At 40.3% G+C, this 20,668-nt stretch overlaps 1 protein-coding gene and 1 long non-coding RNA gene across 4 annotated transcripts in view; one reads left to right on the top strand and one right to left on the bottom strand.

The window, feature by feature from the left end:
• tafa5a (TAFA chemokine like family member 5a) overlaps positions 1-4,123 on the top strand; it is a 141,309-nt gene extending 137,186 nt beyond the window's left edge. For both annotated transcript variants that reach the window (XM_008315903.3, XM_017034276.2), the window contains exon 5: positions 2,535-4,123. The gene's annotated coding sequence lies outside the window, so the exon portion shown is untranslated. The remainder of the gene's footprint in view (positions 1-2,534) is intronic.
• LOC107988864 (uncharacterized) overlaps positions 1-20,668 on the bottom strand; it is a 133,577-nt gene that overhangs the window by 37,740 nt on the left and 75,169 nt on the right. The gene's annotated exons all lie outside the window — the stretch shown is intronic.

Genomic DNA, 20,668 nt, shown 5'->3' with positions numbered 1-20,668 from the left:
TCTTTAATCAACTGCGTACACCTGAGAATTTTGCATTTGATCTATGTGACTGGATAAAGAGTTTGTTGTAGCAAAAAAAAAAAAAAAAAAATCAATTTCTTTTTCTTTTTTCATTCCATGTTTTCCCATTCACATATTCACTAAGGCACCGTGTCCACGCTGACGTTTTGATAGGAGTCAGCCAGAGTTCACACAGTAATGGCAAGCGTGAGCCATATGCTTGGGAGCGTTTGTTTGCAATTCACCAACTCCCAGCTGGAGAGCGCCTCCACATGTATTGTAAATACAGTTTTCCTCAGCTTCAACAGATGTGGCTGCACCAGGCGTCACTCCACTGCACACCTACGTGTAGCATAAATGCACAGGCGTTTTCACACTTCCACATTGGACACGTTTTTATCTTTGTCCAGAGATGAGGTTTCTATATTTATAACACACTTAAACTCCAATAGTAAAGTGGTCTCTGATTGGCTGCTGTTGGTACATACAGTACTGATATGTACTGATCAAATTCACTGAGAGCAGCAAAAATAACAATAACATGAACGCAGGAGTGCGGTGTAAGTAAGTATTAAGTACTGTAGTAGTACTACAGACTTATAAACCAAGTACCAAGAGACAGTTAATAAAAGTTTATCATTCTTTACTTTGTTGTACCAGAAAATACAAGATCAGATTCAGTATTTGATATGCTTTGCTCTACCCTAAGAAACTGCATGGCCAATCTTGAGGACAGTGCTACTATGTTGTTTGGCTGTTAGCAAGCAAGCTTAAAATGTGTAGATGCGCAAATTGCACAACTAAAAAAAAAAAAAAAATCTACCCCCTTCCATTATATTATAGTTTTTATATTTTTAGTCAGGCTAAATTTGTTGCATTACAAAAGACCAATGGGCTGCATGTGGTCCGCGAGCCACACGTTGCAGACTTACTGTAGATGGGTTCTATACATTTTCATTGATTCAACCTTTAATCTTTAATTGTTTTGTTTGAAGAACCAAAATAAAAGTAGCCAGACAACATTCTATTTTCATCTCTCTAGCAACAGAACCTGAAAAATAAAAATTATAAGACACTTAATAAGGTCGTAAACCTGTGGTAATCATCACCCAGGGCCTGTAAATTCAACCAGTGGTTTAATAGAAGCCTAGCATTTCCATCATTTCCATCAGGTTAGGTTTATGTTTGAGGTTTATGGGAGAGTTTTCGTAGCATTTCCATCAGGTTAGGTTTGGTATGTTTGAGGTTTATGGGAGAGTTTTCGCCAAAGTTGGAAAATGATAGCTGCAAATAGAGTTGGGGACACGAACATTCCCAGACACTGTATTGTGTCTGTGGCCACTAAGAGGCAATGACCAATTGGAAGTGCTTACAGTTTGAATAAACACCTTCACCCGCAGCTCATTTCATGCCCACTCTCAGCAGAACCTTGACAATCCGTCGACTTAACAGCAGATTCACAGAGACTTTTATTATTCCCACAGCCTCAGACGTGAAACATGCTAGTGTTCCATACAACACCTGCCCCTGTGATGCCACTTTGCACCCTGTGAAATCATTAAGACTTCATTACTATAAATGAATGCGGCAATCTTGGAAGGCACCGCAGCCTCTGTCAAGTTGGCTGTGTGACTGGTGGAGCCAGATGGTAAAGAAGCTTCCAGATATGTGTCTTTCTGCTCTAAGATAAATGGTTTTTCGGCGTCTGCACCGTGAGACTCAATTTGTTTCTGCTTCTCACCCGCTGTTACGGCTAACATGTTTGACAACACTTAAGAACAGGCGCAGTACTGAGGAGTGTGTGCTGAATTACAGAAAGGCTTTGAACAGTTTGATGACATGACACCACCGCGTACTCGCTTTTGTGTACTATGACAGCTGTTAGAGTACATTGATGTGAAGTATGTTGTAGCAGAACGTACAGTATATAAAGTGTTTAATAAAAAACTCCTTTAAACATTCCATTAAAATAGAAAGTCATTTCTCATATATAGAGAGTGTATCATTGAAGACCAACTACTATGAAGAGGTCAAGGTCAAGAAGGATTTAGACTACAGCCAGAAAAACCTATTCTGAGACTACCACCATAAACAGCTTTTCCAATGTGCAGCATCATTAGAGTAAAAATTAGATTTGATGAGTCACCAACATGGAGTAAGGACAAAAGCACCTCGTCTTTGTCACCCTGCACCTGAACCTTGGTCCTCGCACCACTGGTTTTGGTGTAGCATAGGAACAAAGCCACAATAAAATACAAACTATTACTACAGAACTGAAAAAAAAAAAAATATATATATATATATGTGTGTGTGTGTATATTGTTACATTGCTACAGTTGTCTCGAGAGTTTGGACACAAGATTGTCCATTGCCTTATGGTCCATTTTGCCAACAAGAAAAAGTCAGTTTGTGAGACTATTCCTGTTAGCATTAACATCCAGAATTCATCTAACATCTCTTTTTATCCTGTTTTTCTCTACTGACCCAACAACCACGTTGCGGTGACATTCATTTCTGCTCTCGTTCTTTCACAGGTCTCATAAAATGACCAGAGGCAGGAAATCCAAGCAGTGACTGTTTGAGAGCGTGAGCGCCCTCTCCTGGACACTGGACAAACTATACACTCTGAAACAGCTCCTACTGTCTGTGACTGGCTGCTCCGGGTTTGTGACTGCCCCCCTCCTGCTATCTGTCGTCGGGTCAACACGTTGCATCCACCTCCTAGCCACTCTTATCTGCCTGCTCTGTGAAATTAGCAGCGCCCGCTCACGCCACGGAGGATTGGACGCCGTTGAAAAAAACCCCGCCGTGAATGGTTTTTTATGCCCCATTGGAGTTTGTCTGTTGGAGCTTTTATCCTGTTTCCAGCAGGATTTCCGGAGCACTGACGGGATCATCGCCGGCTGGACCCTGTTGCTTTGTCAGACCGACTCATGAGGCCGTAAATAACCAAACTGAGCACTCTGCTGTGAATAGGCCTTCTGCTGGAGTAAACCTCTCATATTTTTATAGACCAAAGAGCAAAACAACAAATGCGATCATTATGACAGAGTGGACCATCTGGCAAAGGCACGCTGAGACTTTCTGAACTCACTGCTCGTGTCACCGCCGACCAATGACTGCCCCTGCAGGCACACCGGAGGTGTAGAGGAGGACACGCACCGTGCAGAATCAAAAGAAGTGTTTTTGAAACCTTCTGGACATTTTTTTCTCAGACTAAGCCCACCACTGTATTTTGAAACTGGAGATATAGGTACCACATACGTATAACTGTGTATCAGAAGAAAAAAAATAAATGCATTTTTCAGTAGACATTGTTGGGACATCTGGCGAAGAGAGTTATCATGTCGGTCACGAAGAGCGAGAGAGAAATCATAACAGAGAAATGATGACTATATACGGAGAGGATGAAAGCTGTGGAGTCTGAGGGGGAGTGGAGAAATGTCATTAAATGTATTTTGAGAGGCCCTAAAAAGTTATATATTTAACAGTTTTATATGTTGTACCTTTGTAGAGAAGCTTATCGGACTTAAAAAACGTGGTCACAACGGCAGTTTAGTAGGATGTGAACAAACGCTGTTGTTCTCATTACTGCTGGCTCGTAGTCCCAGGTTTTCTGTTCACACCTCAGTAGGTGCTTTCTTTTCATGGTCATCGACAAGTCACTGTCTATCAGAACCATTCAAGGAGAAAGGAAAAAAAAAAAGAAAAGAAGAAAAGAAAAATGACACAATTTATGGAGGACTGATCCGCAGCCAAGAGAACATTGTAAATCTATGGTAGTCAGTGGAAGCCATTGAAATCTGCTAATTTGCTATGATATTGTATTGTACACGGTGTGGAATACTGACTCATTTCCTCTCTATGGGTTTTGATCTCTTAATTTATTTTTGTGCTTGTGTTTGTTTTGCACAAACTCCGCCTCTCTCCCATGGCGTGGAAGACAACGAACGAAGAGAGAGAGAGAGAGAGAGAGCGAGAGAGAGAGAGAAACAGAGAGAGAGATACAGAAATGGGGAGAGAGAGCGACAGCAGAGAGGCATTGCAGAATTATTAGAGGCATTTACATACATTTTATATCATGGAATATTTTAAGAATAAATTAAATACATTACAAAAAAAACGCCCCCTGGGGGAATTTCAGTAGTCTTGATGTTCGAGGGCGTTCCAGGTCTTTTGAGATTTTCTTTCTTTCTTCTTATTTTTCAGGAGTGTCATGTTTGTGATAACAGGACCTTCTTTTCCCAGGTGATCAGCGGAGTTCATGGCCGATGGTAAAACACGTGAGTGGGAGGGTGACGCAGACCCTTCGAGCGCTCCGGAACTCTTTTCAATCATGGTTATTATTTCGCTTTTGCAGTGTTGAACTGGTGCTTTTCATGGAAGGTGTCATTTAATAAAGCAGCACTGAAGCGGCGGGGGTTAACTCTTATTAATGGCAAAGGTTTTTCGCTTTTTTTTTTCTCTGTTTTTGTACTTCTACGTCTGTTCGGCTTTAGGAGCTGAACAGAGAAAATTCACATCCATTTGTTTTATTGAATAAAAAACGTGCACCAAAAGGTTGAGACGCCAGAGTTACCTGAAATAATTGGAGCTGTTTGCATTTGATGAACTCATCAACGGTTTAATAATAAATCTTTTTTTTTTCATTGCCTATTTGACGCATTTTACACAAACACAACACAAGGTGAACAGAAAGTTTAACATCATCAGCGTAACGTATGAGCATCGACCAACAACTGGTGCATCAACGAACACATTCTGTTCCCATTAAAGCAGATAGAATTCTAAATGTTTTGCAAGACAGTTAGCCTCTTACTGTCACTCAAACATTCCATGTACTGAAGCAGACAACGGGATTCTTACTGTCACTCAAACATATTCCATGTACTGAAGCAGACAACGGGAAACTTTGTTGCTAAAGCTCGGCATCTGACCAATCGGTGAAACGGTTGGATTCTCATGTTTCAAACGAAAGTCCTGGGTTTGTATCTCTTCCCCAACACCAAATCGTAACAGGAAGGGCAAACAAAGTAAGTACTAACACAGACAAAAAAAAAAATCAAATCGTAACAAACAAACTAAGTACTAACACAGACAAAAAAAAAAGTTGCGAAAAAAAACTACCAGTCTTGTGTTTAATACCAAACCTGTCTCTCAATCATCAGAAGGTAAACCAACATTCTCCTGTCGCTGGAACTGTAGGGTGAACATTTTGTTTACAAATGTTTCTGTCTCTTAAAAGTTGTTTGCAATGGATTTTCTGACACCCTTCCAGTTATGGGGGAATGGGCGGGGGGAGACGGGGGTCACTGTTCCTCCTCAGTGAAACATAAGAACCCCGCTCATATATAAAACCTACATTTGTGCCTCCTGACTGTCAGTCACAAACTCCACCATCTCCCATCTGGATTCGCAGGCTGTCAAATCACATGGTGACAGTAAGCTCATCTCAGCCTGTCATAGTCAGTGACTGTGGTAACTCTTTGCTATTTGAGAGATTGTGTCCTGGTTTATTTCTGCTCATCAAACAGCAGGAACAGAAACACTGAGAACATGGGTTTTTTTTAAGGGAGTACCACAGGGAACTTCCCTTTCCTCAAAACCTCAGACAAGTTGAGTAGCTAGTTTTTTTTGCGGTTTTACTTTAAAGAATATTAATCCCTATACACTTATATATATACTGTGTATACATCTATTTATGTAAATATATATATAAATATATATACACATATGTGTATATATCTATATTTATATACTGTATGTACAGTATATGCACACATTTAGAGTATATATATGCAAGCTGCATTAATTTCCATTAAATACTGCAAATGATTTCATCCTTAAAAAACTCTTTATAATAAACAAATAAATATATTAATAAATATTAAAATATTATTACATATTAAATGAATACATATTTAATATATTTTAACCATCCTGGTTGAAAGGCACAAAAACTTTTTTTTCATTTGTGTCAATTTGTGTCAATTTATATATACGTTGTCACTATCGTAGTATTTGTAGGGAAGGCACCTTATTAGTTTCTCGTTATACGTTAAAGGTCACTCAACCAACGCAGTGTACCACATGGAGGAGAAGAGCATTGTTAGGAATAAGAGCCTGTCTTGTGGGTCATGGAAAGAAGATAAATATATCACAAGGTAAGTTAAATCAAGTACAGGGTCACCTAAAAGTCCGTCTTTGCTTCGCTATTGTGCATCGGCAAGGACTTTGGAAGAAGTGCAAGAAAAAAAAAAAACATTTGCCCTCGGACAACATTAGTCCTAACAGATATTTAATATGTACAGAATTATGGTGTGGAAGCAATTATCCATATGACCACTAAACAGAATTCCTCTCCTTTATGAATGTCATGCGGTTGGTTTTACAGTTTTCCACAGCGTTTCTTTCTAAGTTCAGTGGTTTAAACTTAGAAATAATATGATTGTCAATGATGGCTGAGAAGGGTTGGATGTGGCAATTCTTGATGGAAGGGTTAAGGGTCAAATCTAGGAAGTCCAGAAAACTGTTTTTGTCTGAAAGAGTACTATGGAATGAAACTTTAAATTCCGTGAGAAACAAGAACTTAGGGATACTAAAAAGGAGGAGATTCCTAGTTTGGGAATTCTTGGAGCGTGTTCTTGTCACATTAAGGCAGAACTGTGTTCAACTACTATGGTATGATTGGTCAGAATTTGCACAATTAGCTTCGCATGTGGTAAAAGGTCTTATAATTTTAAGACAGGAGGAACTTTTTAAGTCAGCAGCAGGAACATGTGGTAACTTCCTCAAACTAGCAGCAGATCCGGCTAAATCTCCTCTGACCACAAACAGGAACAGAAATTCACTTGATCCTGAGATAAAACCGAGGGAGGCAAAGGTCTGAACCTGAGCTTCGGCTTCTCTCATTAAATCCTCGTATGAACCCTTTTGTCTTGACCTTTTTCTCTGAACACTAACGCATCACGTGCACCGCTGCTCTTCCCTCCATCGTGTACGGAGTGATATCTGGGGCTCAAAACGAGGTCTAAAAGCAGACCTCGCTCGCCAACGCCCCTGATCCATAAAGACACCGTTTGTCGGGAAGAGGCTGGAAGGTTAATTACATCATCGGAATTGGAATCCAATAAGTTGCTCCCTATCCTTAAGGTTTTCTGACAGCATTTGAAGCCGTACCTCCTGACGTTCTAATCTGATTAGCACCGGACAATGTGGAGTTTCCCGGAGCAATGACTGCTAAGGTACGGTCAGTAAGCAGCCCAGCCCAGCAGGGGGGGACGCAGTGGAGAGTGGTGTAAGCTCTTAAAGCTTCATGTAGATGTTTAAAAAAAAAAAAAAGCGTGGAGAGGCTGCCTATCGTATGTTGGCCTGTATTTGTCAGTCAGTGTTTCCTGTCACTGAGCAGCGCCTGCAGACAGACGGTGATGAGAGCACACAGGCTACACGCAGCTCCACAGCCTGCAGTGAGCTCTGCAGGGAGAAGATGAGCCGCTCCATTAACAGCCCTGATAAATCTCAGGAATACCAATACTGCATCACACCGCACAAAATATTATTATTTGCCGTGATGGATAACACTTACCTGCTAATTCAAATTTCATACCGTGAGTCTTTGTTTACAATATAAATCTAATTAAGTGCCGCCATCACGGCACGAGGAGGATCAATACACAATATGGCCAGCTCAGCTTCTCACCTCACAAGGATGCAGTTCCCTGCCAATATTTTCAACCTATGAAACACTTTGGCTTTTCTCAGTGTAGCCAATAATCTGTCAAGGTTAGGCTCCCGGAGAAAAAACATCAGCTCGCCGGGTAACAGTCACAGAGGAGACAATGTGCAATCGCACATGCTGCTGAAACATTCAATACAATCTTTTATCACTTAAATCATTTGATGATTTCTAAGAATTAATATTACTTCAAATTATTACTATATTTTTGAGTTTTCAGGGCAGCTGGTGTTTGGAGGACTGTTGGAAAAAAAATCCAAATCCACAAAAATAAATGATTTATTATCTGTAAATAGAGTTTGCTCGTCTTGTTCTATGATGTGAAACGTCAGATGTCAAAACTCAGATTACAGGCTGGTGTCGCCACATACTGTTGAGAAATGTGAATAACTAATAAATAAATTTTTTTAGGCGCATGACCCTCTGAAAAGTAGTCCGTGACCCACTTTTGGACCGTGACCCACCAATTGAGAACCACTGGTTTAGATCACTTAGATATTGAAAGGTAAAAAAACCAAAATACCCAGTTCATATTGAACTGTTTACGAGAGGATTTCGACCTCCTGCCGTCGAACATCTAAAGCCGTGACACACAGACCCTAATTATATGAACTAGTTCCACCGCCGTCCTCACCTTTCGCTTTCTTTCCGCTGTGTGCACTTTGACAAACGGGGGCGTGAGGGTTGAACTGCTGAGCTGCAGGACTGCCCTCTTCCCCTGGACTCCCACGATCCACCTCTCTCTCCGTGTCTAGATGGTAAACTGTCAGCTGGGTGTTCAAGCTCCATTAAACTATAACTGACTGCCTTTAGTCATTATGGCTGCTCATTAATGCTGCATTGGTGCTGCAGCGCGGCCAGGAGAGCAGCCGGGTGAAGTGTAAACGGTTCAGACGCCACGCGCTTCTGATCTTCTTATTGTTATATACTGTATATATTTATTTAATTTCATCAATGAGCTGCAGTCTGAATAAATTGTTTTTACAATCACGGCTGAGCTAACAGACATGGCCTTTTCAGTTTCAGTTCAATTTTTTTTTTCTTCAGATTTCCAGGTTTTCCAGGATGCGTAGGAACTCTGACAATCTGACACTGCGGCTGACGTATGAGGTTTGAGGACGTTGCTTATCTTAGAGATTATGTTGTTTTAATTAAAGATGGGGTAAGTAATTATAAGTAAGTAATTAAGTATTCGCACTAATTCCACTGAACAGCTGCCAAGTATTTTTCCAGGATAACTTTGAAGACATAGGACAACGCTCTCATAGTCAATGTTTTCCATGAATGGATTTTTTTTTTCTTTTTTTTTTCTTGGTAGTTCCTTTTCACCCCTACTGGACAGTTTCAGAATGACATATAAGGCTTTATGCCGTTGCTTAGCTAGGGATTTTCATATTTATTTGAATATGTGGTAGGTAGCTGTAAGTATTTATACTAATTCAAATAAAGCACAAATTTAGGTATATACTTGGAAGGTTGTGGGTTCAATTACAGACTACAGACAAGGTTGGATGCCACCACTAGGTACAGTAGATGGCAAAACCTGCAGATTAAGGCACTCCTGGTGGTCATCTGGACTCCAGGCAGTACTGTAGATTATCTGCATCTTGTTGTCAGATTAAAAATCTGTTTTAATATATTTACTTCCTGTCAGTCTATTGTCTTTACAGATATTTTTATAGAGTCAAACTGGGGTGATAAGTATTATCTCCTTTGTTCAGTATTCAGTAAAATATTTGTTTTGGTAGAAAATATTAATTGAACAATAAACCTTTAACTCCAGGTGCCTGATGTTCTAAAACCCAAAAAACATTGGAAAACATCAAGATAAATAATGGATGATTTAGGACCAACACAGTGTGTACTTTGTCCTCTGAAGCTTGGCTCCTGTGAGCAGAGTCATCTGTATCCGTGCAGAGGCTGGGGTGCGGGGTGACAGCTCCGGACCTCGCAAACACACTGGACCACTAAATGAGAAAAATGACCAGCTTTCACCAGCTCTTTTAAAAGCTAATTTACATCCTGTCAGATTCTATTATGGCCGGAGATCGGCGCAGGAGCCGCAGGACAGGACTGGACCGGAGTGCACTGACCATGAGGGCCAAACTCCTATCAGTCTGACCCAGCTCACTGCTCCGGCAGACAGCTGATTCTCCCGTGTCAAGGTTTTTTTGGCTCCTTTTTTTTTTCTCCCCTCTCCATTTACCACCATAACTATGGTGTGCTCTTAGCAAGGAGCAGGTGATTATCAGAGAGCCTGAAACCCTACATTTCACACTTTTGTACAATTACTGTACAGTGTGTGCACCTGAAAGCATCGACGGAGGGAATTAGACCTGCTAAATGCTGAGTCCAGAATAAATTAGAAGTTGGGGAGGGCAATAAAAAAGTGTTCAGACGGTAAGAATAAGCACTTCAGAATGAATGGACTGACAGCAAATGATAAGTCGGGGCATGATTAGCACTCCAGCCCTGTAGCATGAGGATGGATCGCCATGGTAACTAATATATTTGCTTAATGTTTTTCTTAAAGTGTATGAGAGCTTTCTCTTGATATATGAACACATACATATATGCACACATATATTTTTATACAGACATATATAAATAAATATATGTAATGTGTGTGTGTGTGTACATTTATGTATGCATATATACACATGTATTACATATATTTATTCATATATATGTATGAATAAATATATTATGTATACATATGTATATATGTATACATATATGCACACATTTTTCTACAGACACATAAATAAATATATGTAATACGTGTGTACATTTATGTATGCATATATACACATATATTACATATATTTATTCATATATGTTTATGTAAAAATATGTGTGCATATATGTATACATAAAGTATATGCACACATATCTTTACACAAACATATATAAATAAATATATGTAATGTGTGTGCATTTATGAATGCATAAATACACATATATTACATATATTTATTCATATATGTTTGTGTAAAAATATATGTGTGCATATATGTATAAATACAGTATATGCAAACATATTTTATACAAACACAAATTAATATATATGTAATATGTGTGTGCATTTATGTATGCATATATACATATAATACATATATTTATTCATATATATGTTTGTGTAAAAATATATGTATGTGTATTCATGAAATGGAAGTCAGTGAGCTGTGGGTCTACAGCCAATGCTAGCTTGGAATTATTAACCAATTTACATTGAATAAGTAAACTATCTACACTAAGCTTCCTGTTTTGTTCAGACCAGCAACTTTCACTACAGCAATTTTTGTCGGAGCCCCGAGACACAAACGTCTGCACTTCCTGTCTGGGTAGCGGCAGCTCAAATGGGATATTGTTTTACAGCGATTGTATATCATCTTGAACCTAAGTCTCTGTGTGAGCAGCTGTATTTATAGTTCAGCATAAACCAAGGAAATATAGCCGTGTCACAGGGCCTGGCTGAAGGATCTGAAGGAGTTGTGTTAAGAATGAAGTCAGAGGAGGAACTGCTGAGAACTAGGCCTGTCAAACCACTTTGAATCTAATTAATCACAATTAATCACACTTAATTAACAGAATTTTTCAGTATATAACTGGACCGAATAGACACAATAACGTGTGTTTCACAGCAGTTTTTATGTGAAATATTAATATCCCAGTGTTGATTTCCACTGACTGCTAACAGTCTCCTCCCAGATTAATAGTTCAGTCTAAACTGACTGGAAGTTTGAATGTGATTGTGAAGAGTTGCTGATCACTGAGTCTATTGATGCTGGGAGTGCTTCCAGCACCCCCCTCTGACCATTGAGATGTATTAAGCAGTAGAAAATGAATGAAAAAAAGAAAGAAAAAGAAAATCTCCTGCAACACATTCAGAGAAATGTGTGGGACTGTCTGCACCGTCAGCTGATGTGACTCATCAAATGTTCTTGTCCTCGTCTCTCTTTGCATTATTTACAGCTGTTCTTTATGTTTACGGCCCATGTCACATACCCCAACATTCCTCAAGACATTCAAATACGTGGCGTGTGATCATGCACACTTGTGTGATTCGTTTGAATTCTGAGCCCGTCTGCCACGTTGTGATTTTGAGGCGTGCATCAAAGTCACGAGGAAGACCCCGGCACACAACGAGAGCTCCATCGAATCCCCCTCTGGCCCGCGGAAGTCGCTTTTTCTTACACAGTCGGCCATCAAGGGTGACATCCTTGAGGAGGGGAATCAAACAGCATCTAATGAATTTTTAACGACGATACTTGCGAGCGGCGAAGACGACGAGAGCGGGGGAAAACAGCGACGGCGAGAGACCCCTGCTGAATGCATTACAATGATTTGTGGGCTCACCTTTGAGCGGGAGTGAGCGGCCCCGTGCCTCAGATCATCAGGGTGTTGTGGCTGCTCGGTGGGGGAGCCTCTCGGCGCCACATCACGAGCCAAATGATGTTTGAAATGTTTTAATCAAATCCTGTCTCTTCATTAGACTAACAATAGGCTTCATGGGGAGATCGCTCAGTGGTTGAGCTTCTTACTGCCCCCTTGGGGGAATCCTCCTGATAGAGTGAGTCATGTAACCTCCCAGCATCAACTTTTCATACGACGTCCTTTTAATACATTTAAATGTGCCTTTATCGGTGGTGGCAGCTTATCACACAGTGTGATTTATATGGGAAAAATCTCACCGCGCGCCACTTACATCAGTGTGAAATGACGTGTCAAAATAATGTCACCTGGAGTGAACGCAACAAATTTATCAACGCAGACACGGATGATCGACAGTTTTTTTTCTTGTTGTTGTTGTTGTTTTTTTAAGAAGATTACATCGTCAGGAAATCTATTTCTGTCACAGAGTGAGGGCTTTGTTGAGTGTGACACTCAATATACGGTTAGGGGGATTGTGGGGGATTAAGGCGGCGTATATCAGTTTAAATGTCTCAAAGACGCCTGACTTTCATAGTGTTGCTCCTCATATTCATCATCCTTTTAGGGAGGTTTAAGTAACAGTAGATTTAAACCTGCAACCCTGAGCCTTTTCATTTGGTTTCACTCGAGCCCCCCGAGGACACGTTCACGACAAAACATCCTGCGTCTTTGATGATGGAGCTTCGAGGAGGCCACAGTTCTGCGGTTTATTGTTGACTTGAGTGAAACCAGTGAAAGAGAAGAACAACAGAAAGGGTTTTCTACTGGTAGAAACACTCGGGAAAAACTCAAGATGAACGAGATAGTGTCTGTCAACATCTGGAAAATGAGACTATATGTACAGTATATATTTACATGTACATATATGTAGATATATATATTTATATGGACATATATTTATATGGACATATATGTACAGTATACATTTACATGTACATATATGTAGATATATATATTTATATGGAACATATATGTGCAGTATATATTTATATGTACATATATGTGCAGTACATATTTACATGTACATATATGTAGATATATATAGTTATATGTACATATATGTGCAGTATATATTTATACTGTATGTACATATATGAAAACATATGTATACATTTACACATACATACAGTATATATGTATATAAGTATATACTTATATATATATATACAGTATATAATTCGGTAAAACATATATGTACATATATACATATAACGTTTAATCCCTCAGTTACTGTTACTCAGTTCTTGTGGTTTGATCAAGTCGACCAATTCTCGACTCTGATGTTCTTGACAGTGATGCCATTTTTGCGTCAAGTGTCACTTTGGTTTGATTCTGGTGTAAATACCCCCCCTCCCCCTCCCTTCCGCCGTTACACACTTGTAAATGAGACGGCCCATTTACACTGCCAACCTCTCTGCGTTTAATTAAAGAGAGCAATATCTGTAGGATTACTTGACAGATTCCTTCACAAAACTATATCCCAAGGCATCTCCCACAAAATGAAATGTGCTGGAATTAATCAACATAAGTGGAGAATTACAAATTATACACACACACACACACACACACAGAAATCCTGGTAATAATTTACTCATTTGCATTGTCCCCTTAAAAATGACCCCCCCAGATACATTTGTAATGTAAATGAACCGTGTAGCAGGACGTGATGGAACACATATTCTGTGAATGTATTTACCATCAACTGCTCAGGATAAATGGGGAAACATTACTGTATGAATTACATGTGGGATCCCATTATCCCACCTTCACTGCTTTAAAGAACGGCTACAAGAACGACAAACCTGGGTGATCAAAACGCTGACACTGACTTCTGTAAATAATTCAAATTAAAATATTGGCGTTAATTATTAGATACATCTTATTGGGGTTTTTTTGCAATTAATTGAGAAAAATCAAACTGTTACAGGAGAAATTCAATAATTGAAAATAAATAATTTCTTGACAAGACAGTACAAATTTGATGATTTTTTATAAATTATAATTGTTATTATTACTACGAATAATAATCATGATAATCATTTTGTTGTTAAAATATTTTAAAAAAAATTAAAATTTAAAATGAATAATATTACAAACCAGTTCAAATTTGATGAATTCTTAAATTTTATAAATTATAATGTTATTATTACTATGAATAATAATCATAATAATCATTTTGTTGTTAAAATATTTAAAAAAAATAAAATTTAAAATGAATAATATTACAAAAATATATTGGTAATGAGTTATATGACAAATGTGTCACCCTTCAGCATCAAGTTATTCATATTTTTGAAAGCAGCGTTTGTTTTATTGTTTTTGCCCCCCCGCCCCCGGCGCTCCAGACACCAGTCTTTAATCTGAAGTATGAAATGCCCCTGCTGTGCTGTGCCACTAAATCTACTTTATTGTGTTATTTCAACCTGTCCGCTGGATCGATCAGTGGATTAAGACAAAGATGATGTTTTAAAGCTTTGACTGAGGGTTTCATAGCTGTCTTCAAATCCAATACCAATGGAGGTCCATAGATCCTGGGCCAGGATTTAGTGCTATAGCCAGGATTGATGACACGAGGCCCAGACATAACAGCGCAGGTGCGTGAGCGCCATCCTTTAACATAACTCAACATAACGGTCAGCTTTTATTTGGTTATTAGTGTCATTCAGTTGTCCGCTTATTTAAAAACACCCGGCTTGACTCCGCCGTGAATTATGACACGGTGTCGTCACTCCTTTGTGCAGAGAATAGATTTCCTCTCAACTTCCAGAGCACTTCCAGGGTTTTACTGATAACTCCAAGGCTGCAGGAACTACTGTACACGCCGTCAACGGCGACGACCAAATCATGTGGATTGTTTTATAAGCGCCACAAAACATTTATCAGCGGCACCGGCTCAGCGTTTATCACCACTCTTAGCTCAGTGAGGCCACCTACAGCATTTTAATACGGCGCGGACTCCATCTGAGAGGAGCTGCTGCGTCTGTCTCTCAACTGTAATCATTTGTCACAGTAACATGCACTGATCTGAACCAGAACACCACTCACTGCCCCGTGGAGACGGATGAGCCTGTAGTCACCAGGCTTTGGCTCAACAGGAGGAGCGACAATAAGGAGCAACGCTGAGCAAAAATGTAAAACTCAACAGGAGGAGCGACAAGGAGCAACGCTGAGCAAAAATGTAAAGAAATCATTCATCAGTCTGAGGATGAAGTCCAGTGGATGAAGAAGGAAATATCCACACAGGGATAAAAACCAAAACATTACGGTAAACTCAGAATACTACATAAACCTGAGTTACTAGAAAATACTACTCTCTCAGAAACAACAGCTGACACCCAAAAATGTCACTGAAATTCGTGTAGTTCAGGTTCTTAACACAAGGGGACGCACGTCAACAAAAGTAATAACATAGAGTAGAGTAGAGTACCAAACCAATGCACTGTAGGGGGACGCACGTCAACAAAAGCAATAACATAGAGTAGAGTACCAAACCAATGCACTGGTGAACGGAGATTTCTACCAAAACCAATCCAGATTTTCAGTGAGTTCAAAATGACATCAACTACTGTCAAACAACTGCACTTTAGAAACAGATTTCACTTTATATTCTGTACGAATATGTATGAATCTGTTGCAAACTAGCTAACTTCATGCTATGTTAGCAGCCTGCTACAGCAGCCATTAGTTCCACAACTGATATTCAGACCAGTAACATCACTCCAATGATCTAATCCAGATTAGGCAGCCTAATAGATTGAACAATATTGAGAATAAACGTTGGCGCAGAAAAACACTTTGGTATCGGCAAATCACACTAACCAAAAATTAACGATAAGAATTGCGATCAACACACGCTCTAAGAATCTGTTGGACCATATTCTACTTTGTTACTTTCCTACAGCACGTACTGCTCCAAGAGACAGATTTTTCCTTTACGTAAAACAACTAAACTCCAGTTTTTTCCACTGACAACAATCACCGCTGGTCGCAGCCAGGCTGTTAACCGAGCCTGTCGTCCCTCATTGGTTCAAAACAGAACACAGTTAAGGAACACCGAGACATACCAGGGTCAAAGCAGCCTGACAGCTCTATTTCACAATTGTCAAACCACCGTAATTACTTTAAATACACATCCTCGCATCGCCTCGTCATTTCCACGGCGTCGTAAATGCATCGTGTGACGGATATCTACATTTTTCCTCTGCGTAATGACATTCTTTCTGTCTGACGGCCCCGTCCGTGCCCCCGTTTGCCCCTGCAGTCTTAGTCATTTCAGATACATTTCTCCGTTCCCCACCCCTCCCCCCCATACCCTCACCGCCTTTCTGGAAGGTTCTGTGTCAGAGTTTAATGCACCCAGTTGCCATGACAGTCTGCGCTAAGCCACAAACTCATTTAGTAGTTTCGGGCTTTTCAGGGACAAATACTGTTCGCTGACTTTGTGGAGCTAAAGTTGATAGAGGAGCTCGGACATTGTTCGGGACAGACAAGAAAAATAGTGAATCGGTACCGCAGGACTGTTTTAACTCTCCGGAGACCACACAGAAATGATTAGTCTTATTAAAATGATTTGTGGGCCGTATGGTCAGCTTGGATGATTCAGCACATCGGAATTCCCGTTCCAACTCCTGTGTACTTTCCTGCAACCCTCATCAACTTATGCACACTGCCCCCAGGAAGAGCAGGTGAGGGGTGAGGAACTGCACTCACACAGGGCAGCTGCACCTTGATAATAGAGTGGGGCTGAAGCTATTAGCACGCTAACGGCTTCACACAAGTCAGAGGGGAAAATTCTGGGGGCTGGGGCAGGTCGGGGGCGAGGGGGTTCGATAAGAGACGGGGGAGACCACAAGAGTGAAAAGCAGTGGATTTGACCCCCCCCCACGCCCCCTCTGACAGACATAGTTCACAGCAGGCCTGCCAGTGGCTGGGGAAGGACTCGGTGTCCTCGAACGGGGGATGAAGGGACACCTCGAGAGCCTAGACGCTTTGGTGAGAAGTGTTTTGATCACGACGTGCTGTGCAACGGCAGGAGGTTTTTATCAACATCGTAGGGTCGGGCACAAGGTATGTGGAAAATTTGGGAAAATTAAATAAAATCTGTGTTTTCATCTACATCTGCTCGGCCTCTAACACTCCTGGTTTGGACTTTGTTTTTTACCCCCGACCATGAAAAACATCTCTGTTAAATAGTGAAAAAAAGTTAAAAAAAAGAACGCCTTTTAGTACCAGAACCAGGAATTCATTTGTAATTCCTCTTTTTCTGATATACTGAGGACAATAATATTTTATCTCTATATTGAAAATCTATCTATTAATTTCAGGTCATTAATTTATGGCAGTTGTGAGTTGATGGTATAACTGAAGTTCTCCAAGTATCAACAAAGTATCAAGAAGTACCAGCGGGAGGACCAAGAATGAAAGCCAGCACCAGAGGAACTGTGCAGTTCCACTAAGTGAAATAATTTTAAATAATGAATACAATAAAACCAGAACAAAGCTGGTTTTGAGGCATGAACTCGTTCACAGTTTAGTTCGCGGTTCACTTCTTGGGTTTTTACGTCTGCCAATTTCATCAGGTGAACGGAGAGAGGCCGATACTTCAGAGGATCCAGATAATGGGTTGGCACCTGGCAGGAAGCAGGACCCTCACCAGTCCAATCATCCGGAATCCTCCGTAGACTTCCTCTGACATCCTTATATGGACATTAACCACAGATTATAATGGAACGTCAGCGGGATAGTTTATAGAGAATAGCTAGAGCTCAGGTTGTAGAAAATGATTTTCCTGCCTACACGTTTCAGATCGACTCCCCAGAGCTGCGCGCCGGCCTCCGAGTATATCATTAACATGTCCGTGTTTTCAGCTTCCCACTGACGGAGTGATGGACGGGATAATGGATTTTGGAATTTGCAAAAATGGTTTCTACTTATTCTGCTACTTCTACCGACAACCTACACCTATCAAAGGTTTTTTAGAACATTCCTTTTCCCAACAAGAATTCCTGTGCTCTGCCTGAGGGAGGAACACTTGAAACTCAGGTTTAAACTTACTGTAACACCCAGAACTACTGAATGCCTGGAAGGAAAATAAAGTACCAAAACCCAAAGCCATCAAAGCAAACTTTTGCAAAGTTTTAGGTTAACAGAGAAGGAAATCCTAATGCAAATAAAACACCAGCTCTGCTGCTGCTGCTGTAGCTCCGAGACAAGTTCTGTGCAGACTCTACTCCTGAGGATTTTTTTTGTCTAAGTGAGTTGTGTTTAAATTGTGTGCCACCTTGTTAGCAAAACAAATATTGAACCAAAGAGACCAGAGTAACAGATACACACAAGATCCAGTATATAATACTGATTCTAATGAAGAATTATATCACAAGTCACATGTGATGGTCTACGTCCAGATCTTTGATGAATGAATCTTGATGTTCAATAATTCAGAATATGCTTAAATATATATACACAGACACAGACTGAAGAAAGAATCCAGTCCGACCGATTAAAGAAAGCCGTGAATGAAGCAGTCAAAGATGGAATTCTCCGCTGCAGCCGTGTCTGTTTTACATATTGTTCTGTTCACTTGAGCGCCTTCATGAGGTAGAGTGCTGACGTGAACATTCCAGCTGCCTTACGAAGACCTTATCAAATTAACGAGCTGACTTCAAGTGTTCGTGTAATAACTGATTTTTTTTTTTGCCAGACATTATCAGCTGTTCAAACGTCTTCAGCTTTTCATTGGTCCACAGTCGAACAGAGGACACAATAATGTAGCTCCGGAAGAATCTGTGACGGCAGCAAACTCGTCTGTGTTCAGTACAACACAAATCTGGTTCCAGAACTCATATGACCCACATAAAGTGGGAGTCTCCAGGTATCAGACCCATAAATCAGGACAGCCTGTTGGACTCATTAAGACGTACTGCTGCAGTCCTGACTTCAACTCCAACTTTAAACGATCTAATGCAGCGGTCACCAACCACTTGTTGACTTGGGACCACATTTTGACAACACAATTTCCTGGAGACCCCTGAGACGATGGCACCTGTCAATCAAGAAGCTCCAGCTCAGATATATTTATATACTGCATTTTACTTGAACTCCATTTACATTCATGAAAGTGAAAGAACACAGTTGTTGAAGATTGTGCGTGGTGGTTTTAATCATCAGTTCAATAAAAAGTAATAATTGGTTGAAATATTTTTATCAATTTTTTTTATCAATTACTAAACATTTCTGGAGACCACAAGGTTAAAATAACCAATCATTATCAACTTTTTTTAAATATATCAGGGCACAACAGTCATCCAAAGACTTCATATTTAATCAATATTAACTTTATTTTTATATCAGAGCACAACAGTCATCCAAAGACTTCATATTTTATCTGTGGATATTTATGGACTTCCAACACAAACCCTTGATTTAAAGTGTAAATGTTGAGATCCACCCGTACTGATCATGGAACCCTGATGATCTGCTCTTCATGTCGTACGTTTGTCTTTGGAACTGGTTGATTTAAGGCCTTCCAGCCGCCGCTCACTTCCAACCACGGCGACGTGGCCGGTGGCTGACCGACCTTTGAGAACCATCGTTGAATTGTGTGTTTTGTTACATAACTGTGTGTGTGGATCAGATTAAGAGCTTAAAAATATGACACACACACACTTACACACACACTATGCCTTGGTGGACCAGACCAAGCTCACCACACATTAGAGGTTAATACATTTTATTAGACATTAGCAGATATTCAGCTCCCTCTCTCTCTCTCTCTCTCTCTTTAGAGACCCCTCTCCCTGTCACCACATTTACATAGTCTTCTCCTCCCTCTCCGACTGACTCCCTTCCAGTTATCCATGAATAATTGATAATCCAACGAGATCTCTGGCTTTAAGAGTTTGAGTGCTGTGAATTTCCCCGGTGACGACTGGTGAGAGGGTCACGCTGCTCTAGTCCTTTGGTCACAAGCATCCGCCCTAAATCCTCCTTAATCCCCTGAAACAATGGGCCCCTCCGTGGAGGGAACTGTGACAGATTCCTCTATCGTGGGGCTAAACACAGGCGCCACAACAATGGTGGCAGAGGAACTGCCGGTTTGGAGTGTCCATCCTTATAGATCACTCTACTACAGTACAGGTCATGTTCTACTGGTCAGGTTTTCTCACTAGTCTTTAGTCCAGTGATTTCAACCTTGGGGTCGCAACCCCATGTGGGGTCACCTGGAATTCACCTGAAATGTCTAGTAATTCTGAAAATCAGAAATTCTGATAAAATATTTTTTCATTTTCTTTTTAAAATTACCATTAAAAACACCACAACACAATCTTAAATAACTGTGCAAATAAAATACAGAAGATAAAAAGTTCTCAGCTGGAGCGTCCTGACAAGTGACAGCTATTGAAATGTTTCTGGTGCCAGAAATTTGTCAAACTGGGGTCACGAGCCAAAAAAGGTTTGGGAACCACTGCTTGAGTGACAGAGTGGGATAAATGAAAAAAA

The sequence above is a fragment of the Cynoglossus semilaevis genome, chromosome 8 (assembly GCF_000523025.1).
Source record: "Cynoglossus semilaevis isolate Cse_v1.0 chromosome 8, Cse_v1.0, whole genome shotgun sequence".
NCBI lineage: Eukaryota > Metazoa > Chordata > Actinopteri > Pleuronectiformes > Cynoglossidae > Cynoglossus > Cynoglossus semilaevis.
This window is presented reverse-complemented; position numbering and strand designations above follow the sequence as displayed.